Below are 22,556 nucleotides of genomic sequence, written 5' to 3'. Positions count from 1 at the left end.
CCCGCATGGGAAGCTAGCGCTGACAGACGGGAGCTCACCCCGCTCCCTGGATTCAAACCGCCGACATTTCGGTCAGTAGTTCAGCCGGCACAAGGGTTTGACCCATTGCGCCACCGTGGGCTCCTGAGCGGAGACTGAGGCGGGTGGAGCAGCGGGCACGTCTCCACCTTTGTCCACTGGGCGAGGGAGAAGCACAGAGGCGGCGGGAACGGCACCCAAGCCGCCTCCTGCGGCTTCTGCTGCCGCCCTCCTTTCTCAAACAATGAGCGTCCCCTCCTCCTCTTTCTCCATCTCCTCCTCCCCCCTTTTCTCTTTCTCTCTCTCTCTCCGCGATTCGCAGTCCGGGATTTGGAGTCAGTGGAAGCAGCAGGAGCCGTAGAGACACCGGCGAAGCAGGAACAGTAGTAAGCGCCTACCTGCCTTCCCGCCTGCCTGCCTTTGCCTCAGCATGCCCACCCTTCAGCACCGAGGGCGAGCGGGGCTTGCCGCCAGCCCAGCAGCCACTTGGCAACAGCGAGGCCACCGGCAACAGCAGCAGCAGCTGGTTCTTTAACTGCGGCTCTCGCCCTCCTGTCACCTCGTCGGGGCACCGACCATGAACTGACTGACGACCCGGGCTGCGGTGTGGCATCGCCGCTCCCTTTTGCCCCTCCCTCCCGGTAAGGCCCCCGAAACAAAACCCCTCAGCCTCGGAGGAAGAGGGAGGCGGGGGCTGCGCGCGCGCTCCCGCCTGCTCCCCCTCCCTCCCTCCTTGTCGCGGGCGCGCGCGGGGAAGGAGGCAAGGAACCCGCCGGGCGCTCCTCCCGGGCCATGTGCAACGGAGAGTGTGGGGCAGGGAAGCGTGCCTTGCTGCGCGGACCCGCCAAGGCAGGGTTAATAAGGGGAGGGGGAGGGGGAGGAGGAGGGGAGGGGTCTCCCGTGGGGCTGTGTGCATGTGTGCCTTTCGGGGGAAGACGCGGCTAGTGCGCGCACACTTGCCTCCAAAAGAGAGAGAGAGAGAGCGGGAGAGAAGCAGCAGCAGCGGAATCAGCAGCACCGTGGGGAGATTTTGAGGAATTCCTAGAATGTGGTACGTGTGGAGGTCTCATTCCTTCCTTCCTTCCTTCCTTCCTTGCGGGTCTTCTTTTCGGAAGAGAGAAAGAGGTTCTCCCTTTGGATAGGATGAGATGCCGCCGCCACTGTCGCTGCCCTTCTTTCTTCCCGAGTAATAATAATGTCACATCCCTCGCTCGGGCTTGGCAGCGGCGGGGCTGAAAGAGAGAGAGAGAGGGTTGCCCTCGGCGCTGACACACAGGCACACACACACACACAAGCCTTGCCATTGTGGCAGATGCAAAGTGCGGGGAGAGCAGAAGCATTGTGCCCTCAGGGGCTGAAAAGTGCCCTGGCTTCCTTCCTTCCGTCCTCTCCTTCCTTGCTTGCTTTTTTAATAATAACACGCTTTTGTGGGCAGGAAAACGCGACGGGGTGGAGAAGAGAAGGACCGGCTAAGTTAATAAACGCATTGGAGTCGGAGAAGAGTCATCCTGGCTTAGACTTTAAGGCAGGCGTGGGCAAACTTGGGCCCTCCAGGGGTTTTGGACTTCAACTCCCACCATTCCTAAGAGCCAACCGGGTGTTAGGAATGGTGGGAGTTGAAGTCCAAAACCCCTTGGAGGGCCCAGGTTTGCCTATGCCTGCTTTAATGCCCTTTCAGTGTCCCATCTCTTAACTCCGCCAATCAAGGTGGCGCAGTGTTGGCAGGACTGCTGACCTGAAGGTTGGGTTGCTGACCTGAAGGTTGCCGGTTCGAATCCAACCTGGGGAGAGCGGGAGTGAGCTCCCTCTGTCAGCTCCAGCTCCCCATGCGGGGACATCAAAGAAGCCTCCCACAAGGATGGTAAAACATCAAACATCCCAAGCTTCCCCTGGGCAACATCCTTACAGATGGCCAATTCTCTCACACCAGATAGCGACTTACAGTTTCTGAAGTCACTCCTGACACACACAATTGAAACATTCACACCTGTCTCAAACAGACAAAGAGTTCTTTCTCCCACCCTGAATATTCCACAGATATATAAACCCCTCTTGCCTAGTTTCCAACAGACCTCACAACCTCTGAGGATGCCTGCCATAGATGCAGGCTAAACATCAGGAGAGAATGCTTCTGGAACATGGCCATACAGCCCAGAAAACTCACAACAACCCACTGTTCATTTTGCCCAGGAAATGGTTGTTGTTATTTATTTGTGTTCCTCTTTCCTTCCAGCATTGGGACCAGTTTTATGGCGGGTGCTGAATGGTTTTGTGGCTTGCACTAGACCCTGCGCTCTTTATTTATTTATTTATGTTGTAGTTCAAAGAGTTGAATAGATCTGTTTAGAGAAGCAGGGCTTTCAAAGAATGTCAATGAGGTGCTTAAAAATGGCTTTCTTCTATTAGCTCTCTTTGTTTTCTCACAGTGACCGTTGGTTTTTCTAGGCAAGTGTGTTGACTCTTAAAGGGAGAAGTCCATGTTCATCCACACATTTTATTGGGCATCCCTGAATGTTTTCTTTGGGTGGAGCTGGAAAGACATATTTTAGTTAGGATAGTCACTCAGGGAAGTAGCAGTGTATGTATTATAATAATGTGATGAACAGATACACTCTAATTAGATTAACAATCAAGTATCCTGAAATATTATATTTTTCAAAGTATTTTACATTTTTCACAACACTGCAGAAGTGTCTTAGCCTGAACTGCCCAGACTGAATAGACAGAGTAAATGAAATCTGAATTTCTTCTGCAAAGAAAAATGCCCTTTGAATGTTTTGTTTTTGTAAAGTTCACCTGATTGTTGCAAAATAACTTAGAGTGACAGAAAGAAGAAAAGTCTAAAATCTTTTTTCCAAATAAAATACCAATCATTTCACAAAAATGCCTAAGAGTTCAAATATAAAAGTGGACATGGAAATATTCTACACTTAAAAGAAGTACTTTGGATCTTCAGGCAAAATGTGATGTAATTGGACTGAGTTAACATAAAAACAGCCCATACCCTCCTCTCCTTTAAAAGGCTTTAAAAAACTCATTTGTGCACTTTAGCATATGGAGAGGAGGAAGACTAGTACACCTTTATATATATCCTTGCCTAGATGTTGGACACCTACTTCAGCCTGTGGAAATTGTGTGTGATGGGTTAGATTATGTTTATTTAAGTTCAGTTATGTATTACTGTTATTTAGTTTTATGAGTTTATTTTAAGATTGTTTTATCCACTGTTTTGATTTGATTCATCATTATCTGTTTTCAACATTGAATGTTTGCCATGTTGTTACTTTTGTTGGAAACCACCCTGAGTCCCCTCCAGGAGATAGGGCGGGGTATTATTATTATTATTATTATTATTATTATTATTATTATTAAGAATGCATAGAAATATCACAAAGAGTGTAGAATGCTTTGCCAGTCCCCCCCCCAAAAAAACACCTGAATTGTGTAACTGAGGAAAATTGTGTGATGCATACATGTACCTAGACTGCAATGGGTAGTATAAGGGTGTGTGTGCCTTCAAATTGCATATAGGTGACTCGATTATTTTCATTGGGTTTGCTCAGGCAAAGAATACTCAGAGGTGGTTTTGCCAGATCCCTCTTCTGAAATGAAGCTTGTAGCACATGGTATTCATTGGTGGTCCCTCATCCAAGTACTAATTACGGCTGACCCTGATTAGCTTCCAAGATCAGTTGCCTTTAGGATATTTAGGTTCTCTTGTTGTATAGGTAGCTGGTGATATTTGGATTCTTAGCTGTTACCACAGACTCGCTGAAAACATTTTCTTTCTTGTTACATTTTGAAAGTTGGGTATTCCCTTTATTTTAGTAGAACTGCTTGCATTTCTCTTTCTTGTGATGTCAATGTTTGCCATCTTAATCACGCAACATTCTCAGGACTTCTGTCATTTGTTTAAATCATCACACTTCTTGAACCTGAGGGAGATTTACCAGGCAGGATTTCAGAGATATTTCAACAAGCACACTGTTCTCAGTCATTTACACCAGCTACTTCACTGCTGACATGTTTTAAGGAAAATTCAAGTGAAGCCACTTGAGGTTTCTTTGTTTTTAAATCACAGGGTAGTATTTTAAATTTAAAGGTATTGTTCCTAATTACATCTCCTAATTTGGAGATGTATATAGCTTACACTACACCTGGAAAGTTCATATGCAGCAATACACTCAAGTGTTTAACAAAGCATGTGGTTTGATTCCCAGTTGCAGATAGTGATAAGAATCAGATTGATTGAGCTCATTTTCCACAAAAACAACTCATAGGAGAGAAGTTTCCTTTTATCTAAAAGCAATTGTATTTACCCGTGTATCAATTCTACTGGGAATAGTCTTAATGGAAAGTGCATGTCTTTGGTTATTCTGTACATGCTTGTTTCACGTTATTCAACTGCCTTTCTCACTAAAGTTCCACATTTGTGGCATGTAATTGCACTTGAGTCTGCTACTGCACTGATGTTAAGTCTATAACAGTTCACTTAAGATATCTGGTGGGAGAAACAATAAGCTCTTTGGAGGCCAGGATGAAGGCAGCAGGTCTGCATACAATCACATTTTGTAGGAAATGTATTTATTCATTTACCCCATTTGCACCCCATCTTTCTCACCCCGGAGGGGACTCAAGGCAGCTTACCAAGACACTTGTTCAATGCCTTCGAAATACATATCAGACATTAGTTTAAAATTCATACAGTGACATTAAAACTTTTTAAAATCTTATGACACATAAAATATCCCCAACTGCATTGAGTTTTGAAGCCAATACTGTCATCAAAAGAAGATTCTGAGATGCACAGTAAATAAATGGCATCACAGTCACATATCTATTTTCATTATGTTAATGATGTTTAACAATAATAATGCTATTTCAAAGCAATTGCATAAGTATTTGGTGATTCTCCTAGTGACCCAAAAGGACTAAATTCAGTGATTTGTCTCAAATAGAGTCAAAGTATTGACTCAATGGCAACTTGACAAATCAACATTTAAGTAAGTTTCATTGATTTCTAAATAAGACTTAACAATTTGGCAAACTATATGCATGCACACATTACATGCATATTCATGTAAGAGTCATCTTCTAAACATGAAATGTATATAATTTATATCCCATAAATTATAGGAAATCTGTATTTAATTTTTAGTTATCATGAACTAAGTAGGCTGCAACTCAAGATACAATCTTCTCTGTTTGCACAAGGTTTCAGTAGAGTGCTGCAAGTTTGTATTTTATAGGGTTGGGTCACACACGGATGTTTACTCATTGATTGTGGAATTGTGATTGCTTCTATGTGTGAAAAAGCCATTTGTACAAAATCATGTCAATTCATATGAAGTGCTGTGTATGTGGAGAGAATTCATGAATGCTAACCATCAAATGTACGTATGAATATTGATTGTTGTATCAATTGTTCAATGTTTTATATTATTCTAATATTCTAATGCATTGAGGCAAGATAGTTAGCATTATATACTAGGCTATTAAACATTATTAAAACAAGTACATTTTAGCAGACATTTTAGGCAATGCTATTTTGCCTATAGCAGGCATTGTTGTACTGTACAGGTTTTTGGTAGAGCAGTTGTGTGCCCGTTATTTATTAATGTTTGAACATATTATTGTGTGCTGATTCAGTCAGTGAAATAGGAGGGGGAAAGGAAGAAGTCACATAGGCTGCTTGTTTCATTCTGCAATTGGAAATTGTTGTTTTGTATGTCATGTATTTTAAATATATATTTCAAGGTGTAGTATCTGCACTGGCCATTTGGTGGAACCAGAGAGCATTTCCTGTAATTTGTAATGGCACAAAATAATAGTAACAGCACAGAAATAGTTCATAATGTGATATTTACATAGTAACAATTGATTAGAAAATGGATAGATATCCATATCTATCTATCTATCTATCTATCTATCTATCTATCTATCTATCTATCTATCTATATCTATCTACTCGTATATTCTGCCTTGTACCCTATACAATGGAGCTTGGAATGTATATGGTGTTGTAGTAACAGAAAAGGAATATGGTAGATTTGAGTTACAACCTCTTTCCTTTTTCATTTTTGTAGCTGATACTTGATCATTGTCTCTAAACCCATCTCATTTTCTTAAAAAGTTAATGGGGTACACACTCATATTATGAAAATACTGCTGTCCTTTCTCATTGTAGTAAAATGTATTTCAACTGATCTGAAAACTGGCATTTCTCTTTCATTGTGAGATGAGGACGTGACAAGAAGATTTTATTGACAGGTCATGATGCAATGATAGTTTATTCTCTTGTACTACATATGGGTATGAAGCAAGCACGTTGCCATCAGTTTCTGTAGGCCATGTACATTGGGTCTGGGAACATGTGATGTGATTAGACATGCAAAGACAGCATTAGACCTTAGATTTTTTTTTGAAACCGTATTATTATATAGTACAGGTTCAGCATCCTTCATTTGAAATGCTTGGGACCAGAAATGTTTTATAGTTCATTTTTTTTCCAGAATTTGAAACATTTAAGATGGCATTAAAGTCAAACATGAAATTGATAGGAGTATAGTGTCTAGAATGAGGGAATTAATATTCTGTTTTGGTCAGACCTCAGCTGGAATACTGTGTCCAGCTCTGGGCACTACAATTTAAGAAGGATATTGACAAGTTGGAATGGTCAAAGGTTTAGAGGCCAAACCCTATGAGGAATGGCTGAGGGATCTGCGTATATTTAGCTTTCAAAAGAAGGCTGAGAGGGGACATAATAGCCATGTGCTGTCGAAGGCTTTCATGATAATAATCATTGAGTTGCTGTGAGTTTTCCGGGCTGTATGGCCGTGTTCCAGAAGCATTTTTTCCTGATGCTTCACCCACCACACCGCCTGGAAAACTCACAGCAAGTCATAATAGCCATGTTTAAATATTTGAAAGGATGTCACATTGAGAAGGGGGCAAGCTTGTTTTCTGCTGTTCTAGGGACTAGGACACCAAGCGTCCTAATTGCAGGGAAAGAAATTCCACCTAAATACTTGGAAGAACTTTCCTACAGTAAGAGTTGTTCAACAGTGGAATATACTTCCTCAGAGGATGAGGGAGTCTCCTTTTCTAGAGGTTTCTAAGCAAAACCTGGATGTCTGTCGAGAGTGCTTTGATTTTATTTTCCTGAATGGAAGGAGGTTGGACTTGATGAACCTTGTTGTCTCTTCCACCTCTATAATTCTATAGAGTTATACATACTATTTTTAGTAATTTTGTGCATGAAACCAAGTTTGTGTAATTTTAGCCATCAGAAAGCTATCTCAATTATCATGTGGCCAGTTTTGGATTCTGGAATATTTTGGATTTCAAAATTCTGGATAAGGGATTCTAATATGTGCCAGTTCTCTATCTTGCTTAATACTGCTAAGTTCTACTGTTCATTTTTTAGGTAGTTCTTGAATCTTGAGTCTATTTCTTAATAATAAATGTCAAAAGTAGCAGACAATAACAGTGTGTTTATTACTGAGAAGTTAATAAAGAGTTACTATATTTTTAAAGGACTTGTCACGTTTCTGCCTAACTAGACAACGTAGTCTCTTTTTAACTTTCTTGGAAGTTTTTTCCAAAAAGATTACATCAAAATTGAAAATTCTGATCTTTTGAGCTACCCTTTTAATGACTACAGTTTTTTAAAAAAAGATATACAGACAACACAGCCCACCTATTTTATATGGAGAAGCTACATTCCTCTGGCCATTATTCAATCAAGTGTTATCTAGTTCTTTCTTTTACTTGTTCTTGGTTATAAGGAGACAGTTTTCCTATTAATTGTTTTGGAATATTATCTTTATAAAGTATTGACGTAGATAAGTATGCAGAAATATGAAGGAGAATTTGATGTAGGTAGATATTAGAAGTGGTTGCATACTTGGCTTCAAGTCCAGTACCAGTCTGATTACTATGTATCTGGTACCAATCTTGAAACCTAGTATGCAGGTTGTAGTTTCTAATTTCAGTCTTTGTTTCACTAATAAGTTAGTTGGCAAGGTATAACTTGGAAGGTGCAAAATGTTTCTTCTGTAATAGTAATGTGGATTGCTAAATTGACACTAGAAAGATACAGGAAGTTCCTTCATGCCATGAATTGGCAGCACAACTTGGTATCCTGGGGAAATCTTGCTGTGGTTGCAGCAGTTCACCTTAAATGCCTTCCTATAATTAAGACTGTGCTGTGTTTGCATCTTGGGGGTTTTGTTTTTTGTCATCATTGAATGTGCATGGTTAGAGGGGGATAATGCAAAGTGACAACATGAAACAGTGGAGCAGATAACACTTGCTCATGAACGTCGACGGCAACAGATAATATGAAACCTGTCGGTGTTAAAGGAACAGATGTTTCAAAACCGATCCATGAACTCAATTCAAAGAATTCTTTTGGTTTTTCTAACAATGAGGACTTCAGCAGTTTTGACTATGTACTAGTGTGATTTTCATCACTTTTCACCCTTAGTCCAGATATCAAGCCAGAATTGAGTATAGGACCTGACCTTGGGCTAAAGCTGACGAAAATGCACCTGACAATCTGCTATGTTTTTTAGAAGGATTGGCACATTTGATGTATTAGATATGTAAAACAGTTGTGATTAAAACATGTTATATGGGTCACTTGATGTTTAGAACAAAAAGGGTAATTAAGTGACCCTCTGAGAGCTAGCAATTTTAAAGTAGCTCAAACTCATACACACATCATTTAGCATACTAATTGAAAAACAGTAATTCCAGTACCTGGCTGTGCTTAAATATGTAGACTCCCCCTCCCCTTACACACAACTCCTCATTGTTTTCTTTTATTGTGACTTTGACAAAAGAGAGAGAAAAAACAGGGACAAGTATTAGTATTTTTAACAGTGGTTCAACACTAAATCAATGTAAATATAAGTATACTTTTTGTACATGTGCAGTATACATGAAAGAATGGTGGAAAAGGAACAACTGACATGAGAAAATGTGGAAATTTTACTCATTATTTCACGAAAATCCAAAATAGTTTTTACCAGAATTAATTTATCTTATGAGTAGCTTTTTAGGAGTTATTTTGTTGTCCTGGGCAGGAAAATGGAAGTAACAGGAGCAAAGGGCAATTGGCCCTGAGGCCACACTGGTGCTTTCCCCGTTGCATGGAATGACCCTCATCTTATCCATGGGACATTAAAATTCACAATATTTACTCTAAATCCTATCCCCCACTTACACATTAGGTTGATTTACACACAGATATATACAATTTACAATCCTAAAGTGGGATTCACTGTTCAAAGTTGTTGTCACAATGGGTGCAAATTTTACATGAGGTTTGTACCAAAAATCCTGTAGCAGAGATGTGAAGATGCTTTGGTTTAGCTATTTAAAAAGGGCTAGTTGAAGTCTTGGCACTCCCTCATTAAAAAGGACAGAAGAAATAGTATGAAGCCATTGTAGAAACTGCAGAAATATTATTCGGTTTATCAAGATGCCCTGGACTTAAGTGGCTCTCTCCATTCATATCTGTTTTAGACTTCTTCTCTCCTCCATACGTTCATTCACTGTGAATAAGAGTTTTCATATCACCTTTCAAAGTGCATTTCATGGCTAAGACCTTGTTCCCACACAAAGAATGTGTTCCGCTCTGCATTTCTGCTGTAAACTGATTTAGAGATGTCATTAAAAGTCATCAAATGACAAAAGGAAATAATGGGTAATTTCACAAAAGAAATGAATAAAAAGAGAAAGGGAATGGGCAATATATAAGAAAATGAATACCAGATAGTCTGCAATGTTGTTTAAAACACAGCTAAAATAGTAGAGAATGTATGTGACCTCTAAATATAGTAATGATACTGCCACATATATTTGTCTGGAAATAAATATTGGAGTGAATCTACATTGTAGAATTAATGCAGTTTGACATCACCTTTCTGCCATGACTCAGTGTTATGGAATCACGGCAATTGTAGTTTTATAAGGTCTTAAACCTTCTTTCCCAGAGTGCTGATGCATCACCAAAATTCAAATCTCAGAGTTCCATAGCATTGAGCTTCCGCAGGTGTCAAACTCCATTAATAGTGTCAAATTGCATTAATTCTACAACATAGATGCAGCTCCTATGTACTACTGATTTGTGTTAGTCCCATTCCCATTCTCAAATAATCATCACAAGCTTTGCAAATTTCAGCAGTACCAAACATATGCCATAACTTAAAATTATGCCAATAAAAGAACAAATTAAGTGGATGTGATCAAAGCCAGCCATGGAAGATCTTTCCTGTTAAGCTAAAGGCAAATAACAGTATCAGGATGATAAGCAGATAAGGACGCATTTACACAGGCCAAATGAGTCATTCAGGTGAATGGACTCCATGACATCTATGTAATACAGGAGGCCCAGTCTCCTTAACATGGCCTTCTGGGACTTCCCTGAATCTCTAGAGCTTGTCTGTTTTTGGGTTGCAACAATTTTTAGCTTGAGAGAAGGTTGCATTAAGATATCATGTGGACACCACAGAGTCCATTCACTCATGTAGCTGTATAGATGGGCCCTTAGATAGCTATGGTGCTTTTTAAAAAAAACGATAGAAAGAGCTTCTGAGACAGACACCCACACTCCATTTCTCTCTATTTTGCTGTTTAGGAAGTCAACAGCTGTTTGTCTTGCCTGTTGTAGGTGAGCACACATAACTACAGTAAGAGTAGTTCTGCTTTTCCCCAGGACGACGGGAGCATAAACAGATGTCTTTGTCAGAAGCATTATTTAACCAAGGCTGTTTCCACACAGGCAATCAATACAGATGAGAAGATGGATTATGTATATCTGGATTGTCTACATACAGGGCCATAGACAGAGGAGTGGGTTAAAAGTTTAAAAAAAAAACACCTGAAATGTGTCAGGTTAAAAAACCCCTGGTTTACTTATAAATTGGTTAACCATGAGTAAACCAGGTTTGGGGGGGGGGGGAGGTAGAACCCTTAACCCCCCCCCCCCCCTGGCTACAGCCCTGGCTACATAGGCACCACATGAACTGGCAGCAAGCTGAAAAGGAGTCCACACAAATCCACCAGGTTGCTATAATCCACATTCTGATCCAGAGTAATTGACTCAATCAAAATTCATGATTTTTTTCTTACCTCCATTAAATCTAGCATTCCCATGGTACTTTCATTGCTTTAGGGGGGGAGGCACTCATTTATTTTCCAGCTGTGCTGTGCATCTGCTTTTTATTCCAACTACTCCCATTTTAGACCCAATTAAATTTGTGATCTATATTTGGCATTTGGTTCATGTGCCTGGTTTATACACAAAAGGGATGCAGTAGATTGTATAGTTTATTTTGGGGTTTCAATCGGGAGCAGCTTTGAGTCTCATTGTGGAGAGAAAGAGCAGGGTATAAATAAACATAATAATAATAATAATAATAATAATAATAATAATAATAATAATAATAATAATAATAATTTTGGTGCCTTTTTATCATGCTATTTCTGGCAGGAATCACTTTAGAGCTTGCATTGGGGGAAAACATTTCCTCGACAGGTCAGCCCCAAGCTGGATAGCATTGCCTGTGTAGATGGGGCCTAAGATATGCCTATAGCTTTATTCTATTTTTTTTTTTACCTTTTGTATATTTTAGCTATTTTGTACTTGTTTAAAATTGTAAGCATCCACCTTATCAGACACAGTATTTCCTGCCTCTTCTCTCTGTTTCCAGGTGCTGGCAAAACAGAGTACAACTGAGGGCATTCCATGAAACACATCTACTTCTGGTATTGCCCATGGGAATCTGCCTTGCCTGCAGATTCTTTCAGTAGTCTCCAGTTAAGCCCAGTTCTGGCCTTACCTCATGTGATGACACAAAGTCCTTATGTGGTGACATCCTCTGTTCTCCCCTAGCTGGATTTTTTTCCTTTAAAATTGTTTAAAATGGAGAGGGCAGGAACGGGAGTGTGCAGTTATGCCACACACTGAGAAGTATGAATTTGCACTGCCGAGCCATTGTGGTCACACAGTGCCAGCAGTGGTATGATGGTGCTGATTGTCATGCTGGTAAGCAGCCACAGGATAGCATCTCCAAAGTGATATTTCACACTGCTAGTTGGAAGCATTTAGGATTCCGACTTGTTAACTCCTGTATTAACCCCAGTTAATGGCAACCATTATCACAGTATTTCCATATAAATCAAGGCTGTGGAATATGTGACTACAGTTCCTATGCTTCCTTACTGTTGGACAGGCAGGACTGATAGGAGTTTTAGGCTGAAGCACCTGCATGGCCCCACTCTTGATGTAAAATATTTGAAAAAATTAGTCAAGTGCTACAAGCTTTTTAACAAAAACCATTATTTAACTAAGGACAGTGCTTCATTCCTGATGCCTTACAAACCCCATTTGAAAGCTTGAATACTGAATAAAAGAACTCCCCATTTTGTGGGGAACAATTTCAGCTCATAACTGGATGGTAATTTTTACATATTGCTGATTTACATTTCAAAAATATATAATCTTAGATGAGTTGAATTCTTTTGTAAATAACAATGTGTAAACAGGGCCTTTCCAGGCTGAATGTGTGGGTCCAAAGAGCCAGAAGAGCTAGGAAGGTGTTCTACATGTTACTTCTCTAGGCATCCTTCTCGAAACTGCTTCTCCTGTAAGGGAATGACTGCAAGGAAACAACTCTTCCAGATGCTCTGTGAAGCTGATGTGACATAGGAAGTGCTGATCCACATAGTCATCCAGAAGCTGCAGACAAGGTTATCACATTTTGCACTTTCAGCCCTAGGAGTTGTAAAATTGGCAGCGGGTGGGGACTAAGGGTGAAAGCACTGATTCATGTGATCAGGCCTGTAGGCAAATTATACCAGACACATGGAGCCTTGGCCCAAATAAGCCTTTTGAGAGTAATCATCACATAGGTAGTACACTTAGCACTTCATATTTCCTGGGATTAGGGGCAAAGGACCCAATGAAAGTGAAAGAACATGAATAAAGAAATTGCATTTTTTAAAAACTGATGAAACACTATGTAGAAATTTCTGGGTCTTTCAACACAATTGTGTAGTCCGCTTCCTCTGGAAGCAAAACATAGAATTGTATTGGAGGACCTAGAGATTCTTTGACCCCTTCTACACTGACATAGAAAGTCCAGATTATCTGCTTTGAACTGGATTATATGAAAGGGCACATCCAGACAGCCTCTTAGAAGCGCGAGTACCCGCGTTTTTCCCTGGGGTGTCTAAACGATGCCTCAGGTAAAAACAAATTAATTTGGGAGAAAGCAGGAAAACCTTCTTTCAGAAAACCTGTCTTTCCAGCTGCAAACGCTTTGTAAATGGGCACTGGGGATTGTGCCATGTGACTTCCTGTGCCCATCTACACATCTGTCTCAGGTTTCTTCGGTTCCTGGAGCCCAAGAAATCCAAGACAGTCTCCATCCCTTCCCAAAACCCCTGAGTAAAATGTTTAAAAAGAAAATAACTTGTCCAGCCATCATTACTCTGCAGCCGGAGCTCTTCTGGTACATAGAAATGATGCACCAGGAGAAGGGGAGAGGAAAATCAGTCTTTCCCCCCCTTCTCCTGGTGCATCATTTCTACATGCCAGGAGAGCTCCGGAGAAGGGGGAATGGCAGCCGGGTAAGTTATTTTCTTTTTTAAAGGCGTTTCTGAGGGGGGGGGGGGTCTTTTGTGTCCTGATGCCACCATCACCACCACCCCCGCCCTCAAAAAGCACGCGCTTTCTGGGGTGTGTGCAGACTTCAACCCAGGCGCGATCATGTTTTTTTAAAACCCAATGGCTAATGGGTTAAAGTGCTGTCTGGAACCTCTCACAGTGTAGATGTGTATAATCCAGTTCAAAGATCATGTGTCTTGTTTGCTTCTTAATCTGGATTATGTGGCAGTTTAGAAGGGGTCTCAGAAAGGTGTTTTCTCTAGAAATATCTAGGTAATCTAGCATGATTGGAAGAAGTTGATTGGAGAGGACATTTTAATCAAATCTGTGAATAATCAAATTTGCAAAAGTCAAAATCACAAATCTAAAAGAATGACTGTAGTTCACATTCCAAAACAGCTTTGCAGAAGAGATTTAAAAATGTTTGTTCTCTTCTCTGTTCATATGTGTTCCCATTTTTTTTCTTGGCTGCAGTGCCACTCTGATCTGAAAATGCAGTTCTCTCTCTTAATCCCAAAGTCTTCTGTTCTGCATTCTCCTTCTGTTCCTAGCCTTCAGACTCACCAGCAGTGCCAAGTTGCCATTGACCACCTGTGATAAGGGCAAAATGGAGCATCAGGATGTAATTCAGTACAACAATAGCTCCCGATTGCCCCCTCATGGCTTCAAGCCACTTCATTGCAATTGCATTTACAAAATATTGCTATTTAGATAACGTAATAAAGTTCCCAGGATTTTGTTGAGAAATATTGAGTGCCAGAATCCTCTATTTAGTCAGGTGCCAGGAGAGATGGCTGGGGAGTGCTCATATAGGAGAGTACTCAAACTAACTACAAGGGCTAAGAAAGCATAAAGTGTCTGCTACACTGTGGGTGACTCTCTGAGCTGGCAAGAGGACCTGGATCACACCTTATTTCTTTTCCTCACTTTTACTTAAGTATTTACTCTGGCAGGTAGAGGGGCCAGGATTCCCTTGCCCAAGTATGTAAAGAACACCCATGTCTGGAGTGTTGTGTGGTTTCCGGGCTGCCATCCATGTCATTGATGTTCCACTGGATCGGTGGTGGTATGGGGATACAATCAAGCTACAATTTATTTGTGACTTCAAAAAAAGGCTGTGCACTTCACAACTACAGGATGGATCAAGTAAGTCTTTCGGCGTGGGAGAGTTTTATTGTGAACCTCTATCATACTGGGCCGTGCAGGTAATGGATGAGTGAACATAAAGCCTTGCAAATTGTTCTCAGACTTGCGATAGTAAGATGCTTTCAGTGCAGAGATATATATACACAGTATTTAAGCCCTACAAATAAAACATCTCTGACAAATGCATGATTAGCTAAGCCAAAGCATAAGGGAAAGCCTTGTGTGGTTTATTCTCCTGAGTAAATAATCTGAATTTTATGGGTTTTAGAGGTTTGAGTCATAACTTTAATGTTATTTAAATATAAGGATTTCTTGAGTGTGGTCAGCTGTAATAGTGTATTGATTTTGAAGATGCAGTAGGTAATTGCAGACACTTGGAAGCTTATTCTTCTTTTGATGCACTTGTACCTTCCATCAGTTGCAGTCATGCATAAGTGAATCTGAAAAAAAATAGGCTACTTGTAGCTAAGACTTTTACTACTGTATTTTCAAAAAAATGAGAAAATCCAAATTAAGACAAAGTATTATCTATCAGCTGTCTGTATGAAAATTCTAGATTAGTCAAGTTTCATTGGCCACAAGAGTAACAGATGTAAAGGAGAACTAAACAGAGTAGTTTCCCTTCATATATAATATTGTCTGTGTGGTAGAGATTTGGGATGAGGGAAAATCAATATGTAGCTATTTTTATGGTCGTGTCAACAAATAATAACTGAACACTATTGCCATGAAGTCTCTGTGGTTTCACTGTGTCATTTATTGGAGCACTGGCAGATTATCTATGGAGATCTGCATGATTGCGTAATAGTGCAGTAGGGTTCTTTTTTGTTAAAATGCCAATTCATGTAGGTCTTTCCCTTATGATAGCTGCTTGAAATTCTTGCTGTTGATTAATTTTGTAAATGTGTTTTCTACCATATGCAAAGTTAAGCATTTGTTTGCCACTGTATGACAAATCAGGGCTTGTATAGTTTGTGATAGTATTCCAAACAGATAATCTTGTACATTGCAATAGGTGTGTCTGAGTAATGACTATAGACCCAGGAGTAAAGCATGAAGGAAATACAGGTGAAAGTGGTTGAGCTGGAGTGGTAATATGAATTGGTTACATCTTCCTTTTACATGGGAACATTCATGGATGAGACAGATACCAAGAGCTGTTACAGTACACAGTTATAGTGCTTGTGCTTTAACCCCTGGGCATGCATCTTAGGGCACTTCCAGACAGTGCCAAAATCTATTTTTTAAATCTAAGACAAAAATAATCCTGGGACCTGACAACAGGTCCACACATAGAGCTGTCAGTCCCAGGATATGGTCTCTGGCCATCCTCACAGTCCTCTTTTAAAGCGGATCGACATGGAGGGTGGACAGGGGACATCTGGTGAAAGTTTTTTTTTTAAATCACTCTGTTATACATTGAAACATATATGCGCACATGCAAATTTGCATGTGTGCATATGAGGTTCAGCGTATAATGGAGGGAATTAAAAAAACTTCAGATCTTTCTCTTCCCCCAAGTCTTAATTCAACCTCTGTTTAAGATTATAAAATATAAAATAACAAGTTTCAGAGAGTTTTAATTGCTCTCTATTTGTGCTTCCTTTGAACTACCATTGTGTCTATTTGATAGCTGATAAGCTGTTTTGGGCTTTTTAAAAATCGCACATGCTCTGGAGCAGTCTATACAGCGGAGAGGGAAGGAAAGCAAGTGTTTTGCATGACTGCAGGGATAGACAGTCATGCAAAGGTGCACTTTTCCATTCTGAATTGAGTTTTAAGCGCATATTTTTAACACATACTTTTAACTTCTTAACCCAGTCTCTCCTGCACTTTGGCTAAACATTGTTTAGCCATCCCCCCCTTTTAACCTGGTTACTTCCGGATTTTACAGTATGTATAGAAGGCCTCTTAGGCCCCTTCTATACTGCTGTATAATCCAGATTATCAAAGCAGATAATCAAAATTATTTGCTTTGAATTGGATTATATGAGTCTACACACTACCATATAACCCAGTTCAAAGCAGATAATCTGGATTTCATATGGCAGTGTAGAAGGGGTCTAAATGTATCCATGCATTTATAGTTTATTTTGAAGCACTAGAGAAGATATCTGTTTGGGAATTCATAAGGCCCCTCCCTTTGAAGTAAGCCCACCAGAGGTACCTGGAATTCAGCCATTAGGCAGTTGCAGCTTCCACCTTACCATGGAGGAGCATGAGGTGAGGAGTGTTTTGAGGGTTGCGAATCCTAGGAAGGCTGCTGAACCAGGTAGCATTTCTGACTGGCTGTTTAAAGACTGTGCTGACCAATTGGCCGGTGTTTTACTTTGATTTTTAATCAGCCTTTATCTCAGACTATTATTTCATCTTTTTTGAAGGCCTCCATCATTGTTCCGGAACTAAAGAAGTTCCCCACTGGTAATATTCAGGACTACAGACCAGTGGCACTAACTTCCATCATTGTGAAGTGCCTTGAAAAACTAGTCTGCAGGCATATCATTTATTGCCTTCCACATACACTGAATAAACATCAGTTTGCATATAGAGTTAACAGATCGACGGACTGAGAGATAGCTTTTATCCTTGAGCTGTAACTAACTGCACTGAACTTCATGCACTGAACTTCAGAGAAAGGGTCCCTGATTCGTGTCCCAGTAATGTGCACTGTCTTAGTGCTGACTTTCAAGGTTTACTACAGTATATCCTATCTAAATGTGTTGTATTGCTGCCAGAGGTAATTGCAAGTTTGATTTTATTGCAATATGTATAAACTCATTCTCTAGAGTATCTGGCTAAAACAGCATCATCTATGCAAAAGTATGAAGTATTAACAGGCTTTGCATAACCCTAAAATTTGCAGATGTAATGCTGATTCAGGCTGAGAAGAGATTCAGTTAAACAATATTTGAATGCTTTAAGGTTCTTCATCTCCATGCCACACAACAAAGTATGTACACAGTTTCCTTCCTTTGTTTTTTTAAATAAAAGTATTTGGTTATAGATAGCTGAACTAAGTTAAGTTATTTTTTTAAAGTCCTCTCCTATTTTATGCACAAAGATTCCAAGTTGTGAAATGGCCATTTGACCCTGTAGAAAGCTTGAATAAATGCTGTCACTGAGCTTATTTGTTTAGTGACGATCTTATGGTTCTTAAGAGCAGGCCTTATTGTCTGTTATACAAATTATTCAGGTTGCTTTGAATAACACGAAGCTTGCTTTGGCAATTAGTTGAATACAGATAGGTTTTAGAATTGAAACTAGAAGAGTGAAAAAGGGATTAAAGAAGAGCAGGATGGGAGGAAAGGAGAGACAGGATGAGGAAAATGTGATCTTCAGAAATGGTCTGGCATTGAGGCAAAATTCCAGGGAGGTTCTTATGTTTGAAACATCACTTAAAATATGTCTGTTTGGCTTCCTCGGGTTCTGCTAATTTTACTGTAAATAATTTCTAAACTCCATTGTCCTCCTGTGAATTTCAAGCCCTGTTTATAGATACAATGTGTAGAGATTTCTGATTAAAAAGAAGTTTTACCAACTATGGTACTGCTTCCTTAAACGCCTACATCTGTGGGTTGAGGGGATGGAAACTTTGACTTCAGCCTGTGGTCTAAGTCCAATAAAACCCCAGGTGTTGTTTTATTATTTCAAGAATTACTGATGCTTCCCAGAAGAACTAAGTTTCTAATGTTACAAGCTGATGGGTAAAGTTCATTTCAAGTGAAGCTTCTTTCCCAGAACGTTGCTTTGTTCCTGCCCCTAATGACTGCACTGTTATTTTTGGGGATGGAAATAAAAATGTTAGATTTGTAAATCATGACTTTTGCATGAAATAATGAAAATTTCCCAAACTTTCCTTCCAACGGGGAAAGATTGAAATTGTTTTTGTGCATGTTTCTTTTCTTTTTAAAAGGTAATTGTTTATGCTATTTCATGACAGTATACAGGCCTGCATGATGGGAATTTATGTGATTGTAAAATGACTTATGATCACATAAAGTTGAATTGCACTGTTGTGCAATGTTCATATTCTCAGGAGAAAAAGGGAGATATAGCTATGCTATTGGGATCATTGTGCAAGGAGATCCAGCAACATGACTGTTGTACATGTTCTGATGCATACTGTGTACAAGAATTCACATTGCACAATGAAAGCCCCCATTGATCCTGCATGATGCCCCATCATGCATTTTCACAGTTCACTAGCTTAGTTGTGTATCATGTCTATGTAGCTCTGTTGTCATGTCATCATCAAGTTACTATATATTCATGTAGTCAAGGGCAGGTTAGGAAGGACAAAGTTATGGATTTTGATATGACTGTAGGAAAGTTAGAGTTCGTTCCCAGAATGGAAAGCACCAATGCCAGCTTGGTGCAAGATGCCCCTGGATGCAACAAATATTTCACCAACCAGATATTCAAAAAGATCAGAAGTGGTACCATAACAGAGAGAATAGACGGAGGGGGTCAGTGCTTTTTTGAGGTTATCCCAGAATGACAAAGCTCTTGCCTTTTGCCACTCAGAGAAGTGGAAGGTTCCCATTTTGATAACAGTTAAGGTACAGTTCTCACATTCCTCTATGTGTAAGTCAACACAGGTTTTTCGGTTATTTATTTATTTACTTTATTTATACCCTGCCTTTCTCCCCATGGGAACTCAAGATGTCTGACAGTCACCCAATCTGGTCACAATTTAAAACAATGCGAATACAAAATTTTAAAAAATCAGCTTTGGTTGTCTTGGTGGATGACTTACACAGAGAACTGGACAGGGAGAGTTTGTCTCTGTTGGTTCTCCTGTTGGTTCTTTCAGCAGCTTTCGAGTCTATCAACCATGATATACTTCTGAGTTGCCTTTCTGGGATGGGGCTTAGAGGTACTGTTTTTCAGTGGCTGCATTTCTTACTGGAAGGATGATCTCAGAGGGTGGCGCTGGCGGACTCCTTCGCCACTGGCTTGTAGGGTCTCTCAAGGTTCAGTTCTGTCCCCTATGCTGTTCACCATATACATGAAACAGCTGAGAGAAGTCATTTGGAGTTTTGGAGTGCAGTGCCATCTATACGCAGATTACAACCAACACTTACTCTTTTCCACCTAATCCCAAGGAAGCAGTTCCTGTGCTAAATTGGTGCCTGGAGATAGTAATGGCCTAGATGTGGGCAAACAAACTGAAGCTTAATCCAGACAAGACAGAGGTGCTCCTTATCAGTCATAGGACAAATCTAGGAGTAGTGATTCAGCCCATGTTACAGCCGCACTCCCCCTGAATATGCTGGTTCACAATTTGTGGGTATTCTTGGATTTGTCTCTGTACGTGGAGGCCCAGGTATCAGCAGTGACCAGGAATGCTTTCGCACAGTAAAGCTGGTGAGCCAACTACACCCATTCCTGGAAAAGTCGGTTTTGGCCACAGTGAGACATGCCTTAGTTACATCCTGGTTAGACTACTGTACATGGGGCTGCCTTTGAAAAGTGCTCAGAAATTTCAGTTGGTCCAAAAAAACAGCAGCTGACTGCTAACTGGGGGAGGCTACAGAGATCAAACAACACCTCTGTTGCAACATCTCCACACATCTCTGGGCACAATTCAAAGTGCTGGTTTTGAAAGCCCTATATGTCTTCGGTCCAGGTTATCTGAAGGTCCGTATCTCTATCTCTAAATCTTGTAGACATCTACAATCAACTGGAGAAGGTCTGAATCAGACTGAAATGAGTCTAAATAATCTGCTTCATCCAGAAAACTTTAGAGTTGCTGTTCCGTCCCCCAGGACGATGGTTTGCCTTACTTATTGGTCGTTTGTTTGTTTTCCCTCCTTTGCATTTTGTTTCAGCCTCTGGCTGCAAAAGCCCAGGAAAGGTGGCTTGAAGTCTGCAAGAGCTGGCTGCAGTTTTCTTTGCAATGATTGGTCAAAGAGTACAACATCTTAGGACCGCCCTTTTTACCAGGGTCTAGTCTCCATTTTAGAGTTTCATTCTGGCTATAGTCTTCCAACGTGCTGGAGCTGTGCAAGGCTAACTGGGACAAATCATCCTCAAAACCAGGCCAATCTAAGCCTATCCAAATTAGATAAGTATTGAATTATACTGATCTGGAATAGGAAATCTAGTTAGAGGAGCAGGGTTATTCCATCGCTTCTAGAACTAATCTTTGCTGTAAAGATAGGGAAGGAAAGAGTTTCTCCTTCTAATATAGACAGCGTGATTAGGGTATAGTGGTTTTATAATCACCTTTGCCTTCTGGAACCAGGGATAATTCTGCAACTAAAACCTATGGAAATTTGTTTCATTTTCTGCAACTTTAAGATCTGTGCCAGGTTTACAACCTTGTATGAATAAACATCCTTTTTTGAAGTTCTCCAGACTCAGTCGTTCAATATTTTAGGACAGCTTATAGGGATTTGCAGTTCGCCCGGATAAAGGACGGCACGTTTCAGCTTTATAGTTTTTTTTTTAATTGTCTGGCAGACGGCACAGTTTTGAGGGAGATCAGCGGTTTTTCCGCTTGAGCTAGCTTGCACGGCTTATAGTTTTTTATAGTTTAGGAAGTTTAGTTTAGGCCGCGGCTTTTCCGCCTGAGCTCAGTCTGCATACCTAAAGACTCTACCAGCGTCTGAGGCAGTGGAGCCCGCTCTCAGACCTGAAGGAGTCAAATAGTGGGGCTCTATTTCCTTGCTATTTGGCTCGCGTGTGCGCACGTGGCCCAGTGGCTTTCTGGGTTTGCACAGGCTGTGCAGTTCCCAGCAACGTCCAGGGCTCCCTCGGCGGTAGACCTCGAGCCGCGGAGCACCAGCGACAGTTCTTTGGCTGGCTCTGAGGCGTGAAGCCCACCAGAACCAGGCTAGAACCTGGACAGGCCTGGCAACGCTGCTGCGAGTTCGGCCGGAGCACTCGGCCGGCTTCGACCTGCCTCATCGTCCTGCGGTGGTGACCTGCCTCATCGTCCTGCGGTGGTGACCTGCCTCATCGCCTGGCGGTGGTGACCTGCCTCATCGTCCTGCGGTGGTGACCTGCCTCATCGTCCTGCGGTGGTGACCTGCCTCATCGTCCTGCGGTGGTGGCCTGCTTCATCGTCCTGCGGTGGTGACCTCCCTTCACAGCGGGGAGGAGGCATCTTTTCTCTCCTCCTTTCCAAAGCCAGCCTCGGTGCTCCTTCGGCGGCAGGCCTCGAGCCGCAGAGCACGAGGTGCTTGAAAATTTGGCGAAGTCGCCATTTTGGCAGTTTACGTCACTCGGGCAAGGGAGGTATCAAGTGGCAAGTTGCTGTCAGTTGGCATTTTGCAGCTTGCCTACCAAAGTTTGGCGCCAAAGGTCACAATCTTTGTAAAGTATAGTTACTTAGTGATATATATTGCTATGGTTAAGTGCTGTGCATTGTATTATATATTGCATTTGCTTTTATTGTAAATTTACTTGCAGGTATATTGCATTTGCCTTTGTTGTAAATTTACTTGCTACTAAGAATATATAATGTCTATGCAATTTCAAGATGATACAGATGGTATATCTCCTCCTGAGGCTGAAAGTAGGAATGAAAGGCCCCAAAGGATAAAGCACCCTTCAGCCAAAATGCTAGCCCATCTAATAGACGAAAAGGAGTTCCTCCATGTGAGGTTAGGTTCGGCATGGGAGCGCATCACAACATTGATGGGCAGAATAGAGAGCTTGGGTATTACAAGGGTGCCATCCATATTACAGACAGACCTCGAAGAGACCT

At 41.0% G+C, this 22,556-nt stretch overlaps 1 protein-coding gene across 4 annotated transcripts in view; it reads left to right on the top strand.

Annotated features, from left to right (window-relative positions):
* The first annotated feature begins 236 nt into the window (after positions 1-236).
* The window catches only part of st6gal2 (ST6 beta-galactoside alpha-2,6-sialyltransferase 2), a 93,862-nt gene continuing 71,542 nt past the window's right edge, over positions 237-22,556 (top strand). For 2 of the 4 annotated variants that reach the window (XM_008107068.3, XM_016991921.2), the window contains exon 1: positions 909-1,069. The gene's annotated coding sequence lies outside the window, so the exon portion shown is untranslated. Of the gene's footprint in view, positions 660-908; positions 1,070-17,705; positions 17,793-22,556 lie in introns of those variants that run through there. The other 2 variants (XM_062974325.1, XM_062974324.1) reach the window with 2 other exon arrangements.

Source organism: Anolis carolinensis, chromosome 3 (genome assembly GCF_035594765.1).
Source record: "Anolis carolinensis isolate JA03-04 chromosome 3, rAnoCar3.1.pri, whole genome shotgun sequence".
In the NCBI taxonomy this organism is placed as follows: Eukaryota; Metazoa; Chordata; class Lepidosauria; order Squamata; family Dactyloidae; genus Anolis; species Anolis carolinensis.
This window is presented reverse-complemented; position numbering and strand designations above follow the sequence as displayed.